The sequence below is a fragment of the Anas acuta genome, chromosome 2, assembly GCF_963932015.1.
Source record: "Anas acuta chromosome 2, bAnaAcu1.1, whole genome shotgun sequence".
Classification (NCBI taxonomy): domain Eukaryota; kingdom Metazoa; phylum Chordata; class Aves; order Anseriformes; family Anatidae; genus Anas; species Anas acuta.
Window position 1 is genome coordinate 155829365 of NC_088980.1, and position 17046 is coordinate 155846410.

Sequence of the window (17046 nt, forward strand, 5' to 3'; positions counted from 1 at the left end):
ATGTAATCCTTAATGCAGCCCCTGGCTACAAAGACTGGATCTAGTTTCACAGAGAGAGATTCAGAAGCAGAATTTTAAAAAAAAAGAAGAAGAAAAAAAAAAAAAAAGTGGGGGGAGAAGAGAGAGAAAGCAAGAAAAGCAGACGAGTGGATTTTAAACAAACATATCTTTCTGCAGAAGACCATTCTCTCTCTCCGCTGCTGGGAAAGCTACTCTGAACCCTGCTGTATATTTTTTTTTTTTTTGGAGGGGGGGAGGAAGAAGAAGAAGACTTGATTGTCTGCTTGGATCTAATGATTTACTGGCTTTCAACTGCGTTTTTCCCCTCTCCTAAGGATTCCTCAAAAAACGGCTTAATTATTTTCAGCTTTTCTCTTCCACCTGCCTGTCTGCAGAGACACCAAAGGTTCTTCCTTCCTTTCCCTCCCCACCCCCATTTCTTTTAGGGTATTTTTTTTTCCCCCCCCCGTCTCTCTTCGGTATACACACAGCTACGTCTAAGTGTGTATGTATAGATATACGTAGAGGCAAGAGTGGAGGGAGCGGAGGGAGAGCGAGCTCTGCCTTTTGGACTTCACGCGCTGCCCAATGTTGGTCTGGTTACCCCTGGATATGTTGCTGCTTTCCATTTGGAATTTGACAAAGGGAAGAAGGAGGATATAAAACCTGGGGAGCTCCACAAGGTAAGGGACACCCCCCCCCCGGCTGCCCTTCCTTCTCCCTTGGCAGGGAGGGACGGGGACGGGGACGGGGGGGGGGGACGCGACTTCTCTGGGATGCGCCTTGCATCGGGCACCGGGGGTCTCCCCATCCCTGGGGGTGGGCAGCGGTGGGCTGCTCTGCTTTTTACCCCTGGAAACAGCACCCGGCAGGAGGTTTTCGCCCTCCCCCCCCCCCTTCTTTCCCTGCCCGCCCGGCAATTTGGACTGATGGAGCACAATCGCTCCCTGCCACGGGAAGTTTTAACTTTCGTGCATGCGGGTCCTGCGGGCAAGCATCGGGCGGCGGTGGAAAATATCGGTGCCTGCAGGATGCGGGGTGTTGAGAGGGCTGGGGGGGGGGAGAAACGCCTTCGTGCCCTGGGGGGAAACAAGCTGGGGACTGGGTTGTTGCTTGGGGAGAAGGAGGCAGGCAGGCAGGGGAAGGGGTGCAGGGGATAGCGGTGGAGAGCTGCAGAGGGAGCCGGGGTTGAGCTGCGAAGTGCTGCGAAACCGCGGTGCCTTCGCGGGCAGCTTTGGGGTCCGGGACTCCTCAGCCCGCAAGGCTGGCAAAAAAAAAAAAGTCTCAAAGGGAAAGGCAGCTGCTTGCCCTGGGCACGAATCCTGCCCCCATCCCGGCTCCTTGCTTTCCTTTTCTCCCTTGGGGAGTTTTGGGGGGATCCTTCCTTGCTTGCTTTGCCGCTCACAAAACCTTCCCAGGGCTGGAGGCGATGGCTGGGGAGGCAACGAGCTTCTCTCCCCCCCCCCACACACACATTAATGCTGTTTATCTGCACTTTGCTTCACACCGTAGGAGAAAATTAGCCTTTAGCCTATGTAGAGACGAGAGCATCGCACAGACACACACATAGGATGCTCCGGGGCTCCTGGGGGATGTCAACACCCAGGCACAGCTTCCCCTTTCCTATGGGGATGGGGTTGTTGGGAGGGGGGGGGGTGGGAGAGAGAGAAGGAGTCTCCATCAGGGATGCGTAATTACAAAGCATCTTGTTCTGAATCACCCTGTGTGGGAATGAATCGCAAAATTTGTCTCTCCCTCTTCCCCCACCGCCCCCTTCCCTTTCACGGCCTGACATTCGCTGATGGAGGGTGGCTGTTGATGCAGCCTCAGACTTTTCGCAGGGAGGTATTTCAGCCATGCCTCTGCCGAGGCTGGAAGGAAAACGGGGCACGGGGGGAGCAGATGGCAGGGTGAGGGGTTCCAAGGGACTTTTCAGCCTGGTTGTGTCCTGCTCCTGGCTGAGAGGGAGCATCGCTCCCTGGCAATCGGAGGCACGGGCTGCAAATCAACTCTGCCAGGTACCTCCAGCTCCGTGACTCATGCTCGCATCCCCGCTCCTGCCCTGGCAGAGGAAACAACCCCTGTGAATCATTTGCACGGCGAGGAGGTGGTAGCGGTGGGGGGAAATATCAAGGCAAGGTCAAAGAGGAGGAGGGCAAAAAGATCTTCCCCCCCCCCCTTCACGTCCCTCGCCAGCTTTTCAAGCCGGGGCTTCCCAGGGCTTTGGGCTCAATCCTGCTCCACCGCTGGGGCTGGCGAGCTCCGGGGCCAGCTGATGGCTGAGGGAGGAGGAGGAGGAGCAGGACAGGGAAAGAGGGGGGGGGGGGAGCAAGGAAGAGCGAAGCTACTTTGACAGATGCCAAAACCTGCCTGCGAAAATCACGAAAATCACGCCGCCTGGAAAGCCAGAGCAAATCGTGAAGGTGCCGGGGGTCTGGGGCGCACATCCCTGGCCCCTTTACCTGTTGATTTTCTCCAGGTTTGTTCCCTCCTGGCGGTGCAAAGCCTAAAGAAAGCCAGGAGGGATGAGCCCCGGGCACTCGGAGTTGACTGGCGACCTCCACCGCGTAGCAGGGAGGACTGTGTATTAATGATGATGACTCTGCTTTGGCTGGTGCCGAAATATCTGTGTTATCTATTATCAGCTGGGAGACGAGGCTGGAGGCTTCGCAGAGCTGGGATCTCGTCCAAAGCCCCGGCTGCTAAAGGAAACAAACAACTCCCCGTGCATATTAAGTGGGTCCCGAATTAATTAATGACTCATTAACCTGGGGCCCACAGCCGGTACCGGGCCCAAGATGTTGGTGAGGATGAGGAGGGAGGTTGCAGGGAGGATTTTTTTTACCCTGGGAGGCTGCTGAGGAATTGCACCAGGGCTCAGCCAAGCTGTGCTGCCAGGGGACCATGGGGCTGAGCTAGGCAGGGGCTGGGGACAGGCAGGACATCCCATCCTGCTGGGTCTCAGCTGCAGGAGAGGGGAAATGGGGAGCCCAGGGGGGGGCAGACAGGGGACCCCCAGGCTCTGCTCTGCTTTGGCAGGGTTCGGGGTGCAGCATCCCTCCTTAACTTCTGCTGCGGGGGGCAAAGGGAAAGGCCAGGCTGGAGCAAGGAAGGAGCTGAGCTCCCGGCCCTTCCCGTGGTACTTGGCATGGGATTGCAGAGCCCCGAGGACAGGGGTAGGGTCTGAAGCCCCTCTCCTCCCACTCCCTGTGCCTCACAACCCCAAATTTTCCAGCACTGGGGAAGGACTGGATGCAAATCGGGGTGGGTTTCTGCCAATGAAGGATCTGCACTCCTATTCCACTTAGATGGGGGAAACTGAGGCAGGAGAGGTGCACTGGATATGTCAGCTTGTGTGTGTGTGTGATGGTACTGGGGGGGGCTCCCGAACCCCAATCCCTGAGGAACATCCAAAGGCAGCCTGGAGTGGGGGCATCACCCACACACCCCCCTGCTCTGCCACCCTTCAGAGAGCCCTGCAGGGATGCAGAAGGGGTTTAGGGGGGAAAGAAAGGATGGGGACACACACACAACCTTACCCTCCATCTCAGCCCCCCCCTAGAAAAATCCCCTTTTACCAGCACCCCAAACTTTGCAGTAGCCCCCTACACCCTCCCCATGGCATCGGGGCTATCCGGCTCGGTCGGGAGAGCTTGAGAAAAGGCTAGGGGCATCGCAAAAGGATCTCAGGGTCCTGTTGGCCCCTTACTCCTCAACCCAGGCCGTTTCTCAGCACCGCGGGGGGGCTGCCGGGGGCGGCCGGGGCTTGCGGCGAGCGGCGGGGAGGTGGCGCTCGCAGCCCGGCTATCGCCGCCCGCCGCCCCCGGTGCGCAGGGATGCTCGGCAGAGACCTCCGGAGCTGTGTCCCCCCTCCTCTTCTTTTTTTTTTTTTTGCACCACGACCCCTCCAAAAAATAAAATAATTAAAAATAAAAATTAAAAAAAAACCTAACAACCTGCTGCTGGGGGTTGCAATCAGGGCTGCTTCTCACCCCACCGGGGGGTTTATCCCCTCTGCAAACATCTTCTTGTGCCATTTTTTGCTCTCCCCCCACCCCGATCTCTATTTTTCCATGCACACCACCCTCCCGTGCATGCATTTTGCTCCCCACCACCACTTCTCCCCTCCTCCCCAGCAGCATCCCCGTGAATGCAGAGGCTGCTCGAGGCTCTCCCTGGCTGTGCGCACAGCCGCAGCTCGTCCCTGTGCCCAGGAGGGGGGATGCAGCCCCCAGACCCAAGCCTGTGGATGCTCCCTTGGTCCCTACAAGCAAGGAGAAGGGTGTGTGGGCACTGCTCAGAGGGTTTTCCAGCAGGGATCAGGCTTTGTCATTGCTCCGGGTGGGGAGGAAGGTGATGGAGGGGGTCCCCGTGGTTGCAAGGTGCTTCTCTTTGCCCCCCCTTTTTTGGAGAGGGAGAAGGGGGGAGCAGTGTGATCCTACACCCCAATTCACCTTCTTCCAGAGCTGGTGTTGCACGTAGGAAATCCCCTGCCATTGATACCTGTTGCAGGCTATCAGCTTTGCTCATTAATTAGCTCCAGGAAACCTGCGCTGGTAAACAAATGAGTCAAAGCCTTTCCCTGGGCCTGATCCTGCTTGCCACCTCGCCCGGGTGGGTGCAACGAGAGCGGAGTATTTTCTTCAAGATGGATGACAGGCTGTCTCCGTAACTACCTCGCCTCCTCCCCTCGGAGAAAATTCACATCCCCGAGCAAGCCTTCGAAGCTAAGGGAGCTGGCACCTGGCCTGGAGGTTTGCAGGAGTCTTTTTCGGTGTCGCAGCACATATCAGAAAGGCTTGGTGAGGCTGCAGGAGAAGTGCAAAGGTCCCTGGTGCATCTCCCACATCCTTCTCACAGCTCCTTCCCCATATCTTCTCGGTTTTCCCCTTTGCAGAAGGTGCTGGACTGGAAGAGGACAGCTGGGGAATGCTTGTGCCTGAGTGAGAGCAGATAAGAAGTGCATGACTTGGTGGTGGGGATCGCTTGCCCATCTGGATATTCAGGTGGTCTGGGGGCTTTGGGCTCTGAAACACATGAATAAAAGGGTTGTGGGCACAGTTCTTTAAGCCAAAGTGGGGTAGGGAACTCCTGCTTTCCTCTGAACCGTGCCTCTGTCAAGGAAAAGAGAATTTTAGCACCTCATCTGCGCTGGGGAGGCAGGGTCCCTTTTCACTTGAGTTTTCTTTTCACACGTGGCCCATCAGGTCCCAAACTCCCAGGACCCATCTCTCTAAGTCCCCAAATCAGGGAGCTGTGGCAATCCTTAATTTTCCAGGTCAGGCCCACCAGAAAATATCATCCCAATCTTCAGCATCCTCCAGCCTCTCAGCACAAGTGGTCCTATCTACCTCATAACCCTTCTCAACCCTCCCACTGCTCGAAAGGCCACTCTTCCACAGCAGCACACCATCACCAAGCCAATATTGGTTGTGTTTTGATCCAGCATAAAGAATGACCAACTGGAAGCCAAAATTCTCACTTGGAGAGCAATCTGGCAAGCCAGCCCATGTGGAGAGCGCATCTCCCTTTCTCCTAGATGCACTCCGTGTGCTGGTGGGCTCTTTAATTTGGTTGGTGGGGTGATGAGGCTACAAACCACATAAAAATAAAAAGGAAAGTCGACAGCAAATGAGGTCCCTTCAGAAAGTCTGCTCGTCACCATGTCTCGAGCTTAGAAATTCCTTGCAGTGCCTTAGAGAGATGGTTTTGTGTTGGTCTGATTATGCTGAGATAATCTGTCGTGTTTCTCCAGGAGGCTCTCAGGGAAGGAGAAAAAGATAAAAAAATAAAAAAGGAAAGGGAAGATAATATTTTAAATCAGAGGGCTGCTAGATTGGTGACTCTGTCTTGCAAAGACACACATCACTGCCCCCTTTATGAAAATTTAAATTGGTTACTTCTGTCAGAGAAAATGAGAGGAGATTTGCTGATTTTAATTTGTTGGAGCAGATCGCCCCCCACCAATGCTATCAGAATTAAACCAGGGATGGCTTCCTACCTTCCTTCTCCTGTTCCCTATGCATTTTTTATTATTTTTTTTTTCCTGAAATATCCCTCTATAAAGCATTGATCGAGGAGTGGCCAGCTGATGAGAAATGAGCCGCTGAAACTGCAAGCTTTGTCATGTATGGTGCTGTGCCTTATCCCTGGGACAAGGGGACTTGGGGAGAGAAAATGACATCTGGAGGAAGAAAGAGCAGGGACCTGCTAAGGAAATATGGGCTTTCTGGAATATTTTGGGGGGTAAAAAATGAAACAAATGGCTGAAATCTGCTGTGATGTCCTATGTTAGGTTGAAGTACATATCTGAAGAAAGATTCACAAAATGCAAAATTCTCCTTCCAGTGAGCATCTTAGTTTTTAGGAGTTGTTTTACTACAGGTAGAGCTGCTGCTTGCCAGACCAATGTGGCCTGAGACAAGAAGGGAGGAAACCTGCACGTATTTGGGACACCATTTTGTGCATGTCATTTGCACGTAGCAGTATATATTATTGCCAACCTCTTTTCCTGAACATCTACTTTTGGCCTGAGGCAGGCCTTGTGATATCTCATCCTACCACTTCAACACTCCCACCTCCCTGCTCACCTTGTCTCCTGCCTGTTATCAGGCTGGGGTTCCAAAATGGAGATATTTCCTTGTTTTTTGAGCTCATCTGGCCCGTAACAAAGTCCTTGCTGTTTGCAAAATGGTTCTATATTAGGACTATCCCATTCCTGGCAGACGAACCTATTCCATATTCATTGAGAGTTAGCATAGCTCTCTCTCTAAATGCTTTTGGGACAGGGGCCATCATGATTTCCATGCTAGAATGGATCTTGAGCTCATACACTTTCCCTCTGTCCCATCTGTGTTGCTGTCTTCTTGTGGGCCTCTCAGCTGATCATTTAAGCTTACAGCTCCGTAAACCTCTGAAAATTTGGGCTACCCAACACAAAATGCCGTGACTTGGTTTTAAAAGATGCTGTAGTTCAATCCCCACTAAGGGCCAAGGATGATCTCTCCCACTGCCAAGCTGTGGGTCTCAGGCCAGAGGTTCAGGTCACAGCTAATTTAGGCAGTGCTCACGCTGTACTTTAATATTTTCACCTGTAAAATGGGGGTGCCTGATTTCTTCCTTACCTGGTGCTGTTCCCCAGACCTTAATGGGGCTCTGTGCCAGCTGCTTGAATGGACTTGGCCAAACTTTATGTCCTCCCTTTGGGATTGTGAGATGAAAGACATCCGCCAAGCACCAGGCATTAATTATTCCTGTGTCTTGAGTGAATGAATGTCTCCCCTGAAACCTTCCTCCTGAGTCATGTTTCCTTGTCCTTTCTCAGTTCTTATTTTCTTAATGCCTCCCTGTGACTGAGAGCTTGGAAGTGTGCGAGTCTCCTGTCCCCTTCCTGGGTGCCCCTGGATCAAGAACATGCTTTTCGGGAGACCTTGGCTAACACTTTGTCCTGTAAAATGCTTAGCTCTATAGTCCAGGCTGCTGATATAAAAACAGATTAAGCCTGGGTTAGGAGCCTGGTTTAAACCATATATTGTTTAGCAGCAATCTAGCAATGACTATCTTCTTCTTGAAACAAATATCTGCTGGTTCCTGCAAATGAAAGTCGATACACCTTCAGAAGGAAATTTGTCCCAATGGGGTCTTTTGTATTGAAAACTCTGTTGGTAGATTTATTCATTGCGCGGGTTCGTTCCCTTAACAAGTCAGTTATTCATTGGCCATTGCTGGAGGGTGTGTGGGATTTATGGTCATAGTCCTGTAATCAGATATTTTGTTATAGAGGGCTTTGCCACCGCGGAAGGTTTAAATAAATCAGCATGCAGCAAAAATTGATTCTCTCACAATCTATTTCTGGACTCAGCTGTAAGTTGAAGAATACTTTCCCCCCTTCTTGAGCCATGCTACTTATCTCTGCAGGTCCATGCTCTGGTCAGCTCTACCAACGCCTTGCATTAGTGCATGTGCACACATAGATGCAAACTCACACACACTTACACACGTTTTCTAGATTTAATTTTTCTTCTGACTGCACTTGAGATACACGCTGTTGCCATTTCCCAGACCCCCAGATGTTTTCTCTATCACCTGATTTAAGCATTTTGAATTTGGAAAGGACTCTTGAAAAGGTTTTAATCAAATGCCAGTAAAGAAAGGGAAATCTGATTTTGAGTACCCGCACTGATGCCTTAAGTAGTAAAGAGGTCGGCGAGTTAATCTCCGCTTCTCAGATGTTGCTCTACAGTCTGATCAGCCCTATTGAGCTGAAGCAAGGGTTAATTACTGACAAAAAAGCTCCTCATCTTTGTGCATACAAAGAAAGGGACAAGGGTGGGCATCTTGCTTTTTGGTTGGCTCAAGCTCACCGTGTGCAGGTGATGGCGAGAGCCTTTGGTTCTTGCATGTGCCCCAAGAGTGTGTCTCTGTGGATGCAATTACAGCAGAGCCTGTGATTTTGGTGGCAGAAATCAGGGATGGGAGGATAGAAGGATCTCAGTAACCTAGCAGCCTGCACAGCTGGGTGACTGGTGATGTTAAATGTGCAGTGGCAGGGAACCTCTCCCCAGTGTTCAGGAATGAACTGTCCTGGCACCATTTAGGCTTGGGAAGAAGTTTGGCTGTGATAGGGTTAGTCAAGGGTCTGATGTACTGCCCACCCTGCGCTGTTCACTGGGGCAGAGCAGCTCTGAAGGAATAAGTAGCCAATAAATGTTTGCTGCATATTCCGAATGCTTAAAAAATAACAATATGAAGAACATAAAACGTTCTCCATCCTGTGTGACTTTCTGTCTCCTGCCAGCTCCGGGTTTTTAGAAATCTTAATAGGGATAACAATGCTGTGGGGACTTCCAGATTCTCCAGATGGAGATGATTCTGCTACCAGCAGGAGAGACGGTGGCAGTCAGAAGAGCAGCAAGGCTGGGAGGGCAAGGGGGAAGCAGAGAGAGATCCCAGCAAAATGCCAGTAAGCTGTGGGATCCAGCTAAGGACGATGCATGAAAATATAAGGATCCTGTGCCGTGAGAGTTGTAGTTGTAGGTGTACCTAAGGCACCCATCTGGACAACATGGGCCATGCCTGCAGGCATGGAAATGCCACTGGAACAGGAGGTTTTGAGAGCAAGTCCCCAGGTGGGATAATCTCAGTCCAGAGCCTTGTCCCCTACCAATACTGAGGAAGATAAGGATGGGGATTGGACAAAAGGTTCCTTTCAACCCCAAGGTTATGTGTTTCTCTGAAGATGGGACATGAGTGCTGCAGGGTTTGATGATCCCATTGGATTCAGTTGTCCTCAGGAGCTGTCTAGCTCAGCCCTAGTGTTCTTTGACCTGTGCACGATGAGCAGAAGATCTGCAGGATATTAAAAGGTGTCCTGAAAAAAAGTGCTGGAGGCTGTATTGCAGGACAAGCTCCAGGGGAGTCCATGGTCTGATAGCCCTACTGTGCTCCCCCGTTGCTCTGGGAATTCCCCATAAAAGGTCCTTCTTTGTCCCCACATAATAGACTGTAGACAAAGCAAAGCATGAAAGAAGAAGAGCTTCAGGGAACTGCAAAACCTTTCTCCTTTCTATCTCGAATAGGTCATCCATGTGTTCATAGAGGAGCCCGCAGTGGTTTCCATTCTGTGTGGTGAGGGGATGTGGGATAAGGCAGTGATTTTTCTCGCCTCCCTTCCCTTGCCCAAGTCATCTGTCAGAAGGGTGTGTGGATCTAAATAGGACATGACTTTTCCCCGTGCTGGAGTTTGGTCACCGGGCTGTGCTTGCGTGCAGGTGACAGTGCTGGGAAGTGAGAGGAGAGCTGGTGCTAAATACAGCTGCCAGGCACAACCAGACACGTCGTGTCAGATGCTCAGCATTTCACATGGGCTGAAAAAAAAAAAAGTCTTCCTGCAACTTCCTCTACTCACAAATGCAGTTTAGGAGCTGTAAGGTGCACAGCATGCTGTAGCGATGTGGTTATTAAAACCCCAGCCTCCCACCTCAAATTACAACCCAAACGCTGTGTTTGTTTCCCACTTAATGCTGGCCCTTGGAGGTTTTCTTTTCGCTCTAAGCCCTTTTGAAGTTGCTGTTGATTACAGAGCAGACAGCATAATCTCCCCATGGAAGTTATTTGTATTTTGGGGGGGAGGAAGGAAATCAATCACCCCAGTGCAAATGCCAGAAATGGGGTGGGGAATTAATGATGCTGCTGGACCACACTTTCCACTCAGGGACCAGTACAGCATCTTGCCACTCATGTCCATTCCTGTGGTGTCAGTCTGATTGCCACAACCCCACAGACAGGCAGAGAAGGAGGAATTGGAATGGGGTTCAGCTCTACAAATTGGCTCCTGGGCTGGAAGGTGACTCTGGAGGTGTAATTGTTCTGTCCAACTGCCAGCCCCTCATCAAATGCTGGCAACTGAGCCTCTGCTTATGCCCTATTTTCTCTGTTCTTGTGGCAACTGGCCTGGCTGATTCCTGGGTAATCCACAGGATAGATCAGTTCAAGTCACTGTGCTTTATTCCTTCACAAACTGTTGGCCAACGCTATCTGTAGTCTCTGAGTTTTTCTTGAACTCTTCTTCTAGGGTCACATCACTTGGTCAGCATGGGTTGTACAATATCCATCATGACTATGACCAATGTGGAGCTCTTGAGCACTGAGGCAGCCAGTTGGTCCATGGCTTTAGTTAAGCTGAAAGTGATCCATTGACAGAGATGAGGCAAGCATTAGGTTGCCTTCTGATTTTGCTCCATTTCCAGCCCAGCACCATCTCTCTATGAAACTCCTAGAGAGCTGTTGCACCTCCTGACTGTGACTTTATTTGTGCCCTTTCTTCAGTCTCAGGGATGTTTGGATATTTGGACTGGTGGTTCACGAAATAGAGGAAGTTGATCCTCCTTTGTATAGTGGCACCTGAACCATGGTGCCTCCTGGTATTATGGTGGCAAAAGTAGTGAGGGTGGGAGAACTCCAGATTGACCAAAAGCTGATATATTAAAAGCCAAATTTCTGTTTGTAGGAATCCAACTGCAGTTTCCAAGCTTTGATTATTAATATCATTATTATTATTTTCCTTTGGAGTCAAGGACTCTTACTGGCGAGTCTCCTCTTTCAGATGTTCTTGACGTGATCTGTTGCAGGTTCTCTACAGCTGCAGTATTTGGACCTTGCTAAATGTTGACTATAAATAATCTTGAAATGGTAACAGCACAAAGTCAGGCATTTTTGCCCTGGTGTGACAGGCATTCAGAGATGGGGAGTGGAGCATATCAGCCCAGACCAGCTCTGCCACCAGTGCTGAGTAGTGGGTATTCTCCTTGATTTCCATAAAAGTGGCAATCAAAGACTCCAAAAGTGGCTGAGGATTGGTAAAATATGAAGTATTATTTCCCTTGAAGAAGAAAAGTTCTGGCAGTGGTAAATATTAGAGGTGGGGGAATGCTGAGGAAGCCTGGTTGGATATGGTGTTGTTGTTAGCTCCATGGCAGCTAGGAGAAGCTCTGACTGAGGCTGAGGATTGTTGTGCTCTGTTCAACCAATGTTTTAAAGATCTCTTTCTTTCTTATTCCCTAAGTAGAGGCAGTTTTCACCTGGGAACCTTCAGGGTTTCTTGTCCTTTTGGTAACTCTTTGTGAGTTCTTTCCTGTGGCAGAATCTCAAGGGTGTGCAGGGATCTGAATCCCTGCTGATGTGCAATCAATGAAATATCACATCTAATGTTAATAAACAATGCACGCCAAGGCTTGTTCTACAGCCCAGCGGCACCATGCAAGTTGTTGCCACAGGACTAAGTTCTTTCTGTCTCCCCACCTGCAGCTTAGCCTTGTTCATGCAGCTTATTAGCAATAATTCCTGGCTTGTGCTGTCCCCTGGATAGCACCTGGCATTGTTTTGCTAACAGATCAGTAGTGTGGATGACCATCAGACAGCTCCTGTGGCCAGGCTCTGTGCGGTTTAACAGTATAGCTGCAGACAAAAATGCTGCTGTCAAGCCAAATGATAAAAAATAAGAGGTGACCAGGTGAAAGAGAAAGAACAGAACGAGAAGGGAGTTATTGGCATCACCAAGCAGGCTGAGAGGCAGGCGGTACACACAAACCACGTCTCAGAACAGGACTTTGAGGATAGCCTGGCGTGTGCCAATCCTTGCTAGCAGCATGGATTTACTCTCAGAGGCTTGGCCTACAATCAGCTGAGGTCAATGTGTTGCACAGTGGCATGTGGCATCTGAGAAGAGCCCCCAGAATGGTGGTGGCTCAGCTGGGCTGCGTCCCTGAGTCTTCCTGCCATTTGATGGAGGCTCCTGGCTCACAGCACAACCCCAGTCCCGTGCACACATGGAAGAGACAGGAGGGAGGGAGGGACCTGGCAGCACTTTTCTGCCCAAGCTTCAGTGACATTCGGTAGCTGGGAAGGATCTTGGCTCCTCCTTTGCAGCACTTCTCAGTAGCGATGAGGAAACACACCACTGACTTCCCTGAGCATCTGTTTCACCCGTGGCATGGGGGAAGTGATTTTCTTCGCTGCTGTGCTGATTGGAAGTCGAACAGCCTTCAATCCTGTGTTGATTATGTTCCTGGGAGCATTGGGTCTCCTGCAGGCTCTGATAGCCTGCATGCATGAATGCCAACCTGTAACCCAGCAGAGGCTTCGAAACTATATTTTCTTTTGAGACAAAGCCTGATAATTTCTGGCCTTTTAAAAGCATTCAGGAACATCCTAAATTGTGTCCTCTGGGCTGGAATCCAATGTCAAATCTTTTGTATTTCAGACTCTCCTGTATTATTATTGGAACAGGGGGATGGAATCCCTACATGAACAATCAAGGGCGTCCCACCCCCCTTTTCTCCACCACTATGGCATTTTGCTGAACCCCAGGGTACTTTCTAATCCTCTCCCCCTCTTGCAGCGTAGCTAGGGCCTTGTAAACTAAACAAGGATAAGACAAAGATACAGAACTGCCCTGCATTTGAGCAGACGGTCTGATTTTTCAGAACTCACCCTGATTTCTTGCTGCCCTTCTCCAGCAGTGCTCTCCTACTTGGTGCCTGGACATATCCTGGAGGAAAAGCATGGCCAGGGACTGCTCTCAGTAGGAACGTGGCCACCTCTCCTAGCAGGGAGAAGATTAAAATCCTCTGCCCATACAGTGAGCCTGTGTTAATTGTAAAGCAAGCAGCAGAACATGTGCTGAGCTGTGTGGAGATGCCTATCTGGGGGCTCCTCTCTGTCCTATAACACCGCACTGCAACAATCAGCCACTTTTACAGCTCCATAGATCACTGGATAAAAAACACATTTAATTCTATGGTAAGGTCACTTTTTAGTTAAAAGGGACAGAATGGATTTAATTTACAAGCCTCTCCAACTTTATGGCTTGCATTTAGACTTATATCTATTATGTAGTGCCAAACACGTATTATAAAAATTGATTCCCCCTTTCTCCTCCCTAGATTTGCTGTGTCAGGCAGATTCTGATTCCTCTCCTGCTTGCTTCAAGCCAGCAGATAGACTAAGGTAGATCTAAATGACAGGGATGACATCTGTGACTGCAGAATGCAGGTTTATAGGGGATGAAGCTGGCTCAGATCTATTCCTGGGTGGCTGGCAATGAAAATGCTTTCTATCAACCTACCACAATTCAGGATAGGAAGATAGGGCTATTGTCTGTGAGGAAAAGTGCAGGTCAAAGTGGTTGCAGGGTGCAGGCGGTCAACAGGTTAGCTGAGGTTACTGCTTTTGTGTGGGTCTGGTCATATTAAGGTAACTTGGATACAGCCTCTAAATTCAATGGCAAATTTCAAGAAGAAAAAGAAAGCCTAGAGGAGATCATGGGGAAGAATCTTTTTTTTTTCTTTTTTTTTTTTTTTTCCCCAAGAAAGCTCTTTAACTTTTCCAAGAAACTTCTTGTCTCAACAGCAGTGAGAACAAAGGTTAGGAGAGAGAGACCATGGCAGGAAAGAGAAGGAACAAAGTGACAGCAAGATGAAGCAGACCTAACTTAAAGCCTGATCATCACTCACAGCATCTCAGTAAGTGGTGCTGTAGCTTTGGCCCCATTTTATTTGAGTGGTCTCTTTGCAGAATTATACACATCAGAGAGGGGAAGACAAAGACAGAGAGAGTCAACACTTGCAAGGCCAGAAGGTATCAATGTCATCTTTCTCCTGCAAAACAGGAGTGGTAGATTGCCCCTGTGACGACTGAAAACCTAGTAGAGAGATGCCCTGCCCTGATTTTGAAGCTCCTGGGTGGTGGTGGATGGAGCACAACATACAAGAGAAACTTGACATAGGGCCAGGGTCTAAATGAAAGGGGAACCAGCGTCCTCCTTGGGATGATGGGAGCTAAGATCCAGTGAACGTAGTGTTCCTCCCAAAGGGTTTTCCAGTGGGACCTTCACCCCACTCGTCATTGAGCCTTTACGCTTAGCTCTGGTCCGAGCTGCCCAACAGCACTGGAGACCACAGACAACGTGCCAGGACATGGCCATGGGGAAGCTCTGTTTTCTCCGTCTCCTACCAGCAATATGCTGGTCTAAGACTTGAGCTGACAGTGGGTTTAAGTTGGGTATTTCTCTACTGCTTGCCATGCTGCTGTTCTTTGCCTGCTCCACAGCATGGTTCACTCACCAGGAGGGCAGCAATGGGTGGATCTGCCTTCCTTTCTTGCAGCTGTGTTGCTCGAGCAACTGTTTTCTACCTCTGTGATTAAGTTGTGCTCATAAAATTCATAGCAAACACTCTAGACAAGATGTTTGCTGCCTTTTAAAGCTGAGAAGAGGAGAAGTGAACTGCATTTGCCTATATACAGTCCTGGCCATGCCTGACTGAGTGACTGCGGTAAAACTAGAGCTATAAATAAAATGCATGTGCCTGCGTCTACCCCAGTAATCTCCTGAGAAGAAGCCATTTGCTTGAGGACTTCAGTGGGATATCCTTATTTTCAGCCTCCATTTGTATTAATTAGTGGTTTGGTTGTTTGTTTTTTTTTTTTTTTTATTATTTTTATTTTTTTTTTTAATCTATCTATCTATTTTTCTGTTGCTGCCTTTGATTTTTTTTTATTTTTCTATTTTTTATTTTTGCTTTATTGCAATGCAAAAAAAAGTAATGCAGGACACCCTGTCTAAAATAGCAACATGGACAAGGTGACAAGGGACATTTGGACCAAAGTAACAAGCAGTGCCAAGGAACAAGCATGGTGCCAGGCAAGGGTGAGGCTATGGAAGAGGAGGGACTCCTCTGTGTTCAAGCACATTGCTTGAACAAGGTCTCACTGTTCCTCCGACAGGTGCATCCAGCCTTGGTTTACCTGTAAATTGTGCAGTCCTGTTTAAGTGTTGCATGAATTTGAGTGGAAAGATCTATGTCCAAAAAAGAAAAAAAAAAAAAGCGTGAAACTGGATCCCTTCAAATCTTGAGTTGTTTAGAATTTTATTTTTATTATCTTTGTATATTTTTATTAATCTGAAATTTGAACTGTAGTCAGAATCTACAGCTTGTCTCAACAATGACAGCTGGGATATATATATATATTTAATTACTATTTGTATTTCTTTTATTATATATATATATATATTAACGTAATCTGTCTTTTATAATTGCACAACTTCAGGAATTCTTTTTTTCCCAAAAGAATACCAGGTATTATGAATGCTGCCATGGCTGTGACAGAATCTGTGGGCAGAAGTATGTCCAAAAGGACCAGCAGATTACCCAGCAGTAATAAGGACAGAATACCGTCTCTGTGAGGAGTGAAGTATTCGCCTTCACATCTTTTCTTTCAGTCTCCAAGGAGCTCTGCTTCTCTAACAGCAGCATCTTAGAAACTGAAAGGAGCAGTTCACAGGCAATGAAGGTCTCTCTGGCACCATAATCCCATTTATCAGCATCCTGGCTGGAAAGGGCATGTCCTTTAAGTTAATGGCGAGCGTGGAGATCAAGAGTCATATTTTTGGAAGTCTAAACAGGAATTTGCCTAAAATTAACCAACAGAAATGTGCCAACGGGAACTTTGGAGTTGTAGGTGAGATTTAAACGTGGGATGGAAGTTGACAGTCACACCTACATGGGCAAAAAAAATATCAAAGAACCCCTACGAAGGTGAAGATACATCATGGGGTAATACTAAAGGGAAAGGATTAAGGGTTGCTGTATTTAGAGTGGGACCCTTCCAGCTCGGGATATTGCATTCTGTTTTATTTCTCTGGAGTCAGATTTGCTGATGTGAAGAGGTTTTTGCTGTATCAAGGAGATTCTCTACCAGATTCATTCACCTCAACATGGAGAGGAAAATAGTGCAGGAGGGAATTGAGAGCATGAACAAGAGGTATCTGTCCCCAGTACTGTAGTGTTCAACAAGGTTTACCAAGCAGAAAACTTTCACCTTGTTGCTGATGACACACCAAACTCCTGGGAGAAAACACCCGCAGGCATCTCACAAAACAGAGACAAACATTGATGAAAAAGTTCCTGTTGAGCTTGGCTCTGCAGATGGAGGCTGCAGAGGTGTGAAGCTGCTTCCATCTCTGCATTAAATGGAAGGGGACAGAAGTGGAAGGATGTTTCTTGAAGCCAGATGCCTTCCAAGTGAACTTCAGCTGAACGGGAGCAGGGGATTGCCTTGTTAGTCATACAGGGATGACTGTACAGGTCTATAACTTTTGTGATGGCTGGAAAACCCAACCTATAAATATGCATATACATATATATATATAATATTTGTCAAATCAAGACTTGTTTATTCTCATAGTCTCATAGCAGCACAGCTCTTTAGTTGGAAGAGTCCTTTTTTCTTTTTTTTTTTTTTTTTCCTGGTGTTTCCTTCTTTGTTTTGCATTATAGTGTTTAAATCTTCTGTTTACCTTCCTTTTTCAAAGCCAAATACACCAGTATCTTCCGGTGGCTTGTGTTCTCCTGGTCATCTTAATGGTCTTTCCCTATAATCCTGCCTGTCCATGAATTCATCTTGAACTCGAGCATTAAATATGCACACAATATGTTCAATATGGCCAAAGCTAATGTCTTCCTATGTTTGGAAATACCTCCCCCAGTG

At 48.5% G+C, this 17046-nt stretch overlaps 1 protein-coding gene across 13 annotated transcripts in view; it reads left to right on the plus strand.

The window, feature by feature from the left end:
• Window positions 1-6: 6 nt before the first annotated feature.
• ADGRB1 (adhesion G protein-coupled receptor B1) overlaps window positions 7-17046 on the plus strand; it is a 255238-nt gene continuing 238198 nt past the window's right edge. For 4 of the 13 annotated variants that reach the window (XM_068672759.1, XM_068672757.1, XM_068672760.1 and 1 more), the window contains exon 1: window positions 7-683. The gene's annotated coding sequence lies outside the window, so the exon portion shown is untranslated. The remainder of the gene's footprint in view (window positions 684-17046) is intronic. The other 9 variants (XM_068672769.1, XM_068672762.1, XM_068672768.1 and 6 more) reach the window with 5 other exon arrangements.